This window comes from Rhinopithecus bieti, unplaced genomic scaffold (assembly GCF_001698545.2).
Source record: "Rhinopithecus bieti isolate Rb0 unplaced genomic scaffold, ASM169854v2 scaffold_17058, whole genome shotgun sequence".
NCBI lineage: Eukaryota > Metazoa > Chordata > Mammalia > Primates > Cercopithecidae > Rhinopithecus > Rhinopithecus bieti.
In genome coordinates this window covers 1-2,044 of record NW_016808618.1, presented here as the reverse complement: position 1 = coordinate 2,044, position 2,044 = coordinate 1, and the positions used below count along the sequence as shown (strand labels likewise).

Sequence of the window (2,044 nt, the reverse complement as noted above, 5' to 3'; positions counted from 1 at the left end):
ATGGCAGTGGGTAGGGGTGGGGCCTGGAGATGGATGAGGATGGGGCGGGCTGGCTTGTGTGGGCCTGGAGTGGGTGGGGCCTCATGTATCGCTGGGGCAAACATACAGGTGAGGGTAGGGCCAGCTGGATGGGTTGGGGTCAGGGCCTCGTGTGGGTAGGGCCTGCTGGCCGTCTGGGTGGGGCCACAGTATCGGTGAAGGTGTGGTTTGGTGGACAAGAGACGCCAAGGCACAGATGGGCGTGGTCTTCCTCGGGTGCGCGTGGTCTGGCAGGTGGGCAGGGCCAGGACGAGCTCCCCAAGACTGCCCCGTTCCCCCACTCCTGCAGAGGACCCCGCCTATACGCCCCGTGAGTGCTTCCAGCGCATCAGCCGACGTCTGCGAGCCGTCCTCAAGCGCAGCCGCATCCCCATGGTGAGTGCCAGAGTGCCAGGCCTCGCCTTTCTACCCGCCTGGTCTTTTTTGAAGGCCCGTTTCCCAGGCACAGGTTCTCACCCGGTGCAGGTCGTGTCAGGGGAAACAGGGCAGGATACAGGCAGCCGGACCAGGGCGCTAGGTAGGAGGGCGGGGCAACGAAGGCGGGCACTGTGGGGTGTGTAGGAGTTCCCTCCGCGGAAGGCACAGGCAGGAGGTGGCATGGTGGCCTCAGAGACAGTTAAGCAGCCTCACGTGGTGGATCAGGGGTCATGTTCGAGCCCAGCGCTGTGGGCTCCTGGGGGGCCTGGACCTCCCTGGCCCCCACCCGAAGGCCCCGCAGTGCCCTAACCACTGGGCCGCCCTCCCCAGGAAACGCTGGAGACCTGGGAGGAGCGGCTGCTTCGGTTCTTCTCCGTGTCCCCCCAGGCCGTGTACACAGCCATGCTGGACAACAGGTAAGGGGGGGTGGCCAGGTGGGCAGACCCTCCCAGGCTGCGGCCAGGTGGGCGGACACCCCATGCTGCGGCCCCTGCACGGTGCTCACTGCCGGTTTCCCACAGCTTTGAGAGGCTCCTGCTGCACGCCGTCTGCCAGTACATGGACCTCATCTCGGCCAGTAAGCGCCAGTGGCCCCCAAGACCTCAAGTTGGCCAGCAGCTCAACCTGGGAAGGTGGCCAGGGTCCCAGGGTGCTGGTTCCTCAGAGTGGGGCTTGGTGGGGAGGTGGGGAAGGGGGCTGGAGTGGGGACACTACAAACTCAAGGGTGGCAGTGGGACCCTGCCTTGAATTCACCAGAAGCTCCCTGCGTATCTGGCCCCACGCAGGGGACCACAGACACAACCAGGCTGCTGGACACAGACACCCTTCCATCTACATCTTCGGGGCTTGGGGTGGGGGTGATGAAGCCTGGCTTTGAGGGACCTTGCAGAGCCAGAGATAAGATGGAAGGGCACAGTGTCTGGAAGGTTCTCATTTAGCCCTGGGGCCTCCCGCATACCACACATGGGACCTCAGGCGAGATCCCCTACTGGCCCCTGGGTTCCACTTTTCCAATGAGGCGCAGTCTCAGAACTCACCCCCCTAGTGAGGGTCTGTGCAGGCGCCTGCTGGCCCCAGGCACCCCATCTGGTCCTGAGCCTCTCACACCTATCTCTGCCACCCGCCTGGAGTTGCTGAGGTGATGGTTTCCATGGCAACCTGACGATGCCTCCCCCTGTTCCCTCTGTGGGAGATGCAGCCCCCATGCCTGCCTCTGTTCAGAACATCGGGCCTTGGCTGGGGGTGCGGGGCTTGGAGCTTGGTGGGTGTGGAGTTGTGGTCACCCTTCTGTGTGACGCAGAAGAGGAGGGGTCCCAGCAAGATGGGGAGTAGAGGATGGGGGTCCCAGGCAAAGGGGACTGCGGAGGCACAGAGCTCACATGGGACATGGCTTGTTTTTGTTGTGTTTGTGTTGGTGGGTTTTTTTGTTTTTTTTTTGAGACAGAGTCTCACTCTGTTGCCCAGGCTGGAGTGCAGTGGCATAATCTTTGCCCACTGCAATCTCCACCTCTGGGTTCAAGCAGTTCTCCTGCCTCAGCCTCCTGAGTAGCTGGGATCACAGGTGCGCACCACCACACCCGGCTATTTT

At 62.8% G+C, this 2,044-nt stretch overlaps 1 long non-coding RNA gene across 1 annotated transcript; it reads left to right on the top strand.

Moving 5' to 3' along the window:
- Positions 1–303: 303 nt before the first annotated feature.
- LOC108538711 (uncharacterized) lies at positions 304–1,139 on the top strand. The gene is made up of 3 exons (XR_001888165.1): positions 304–414; positions 787–872; positions 978–1,139. It is a non-coding gene; the product is annotated as an uncharacterized LOC108538711 (long non-coding RNA).
- Positions 1,140–2,044: the final 905 nt, after the last annotated feature.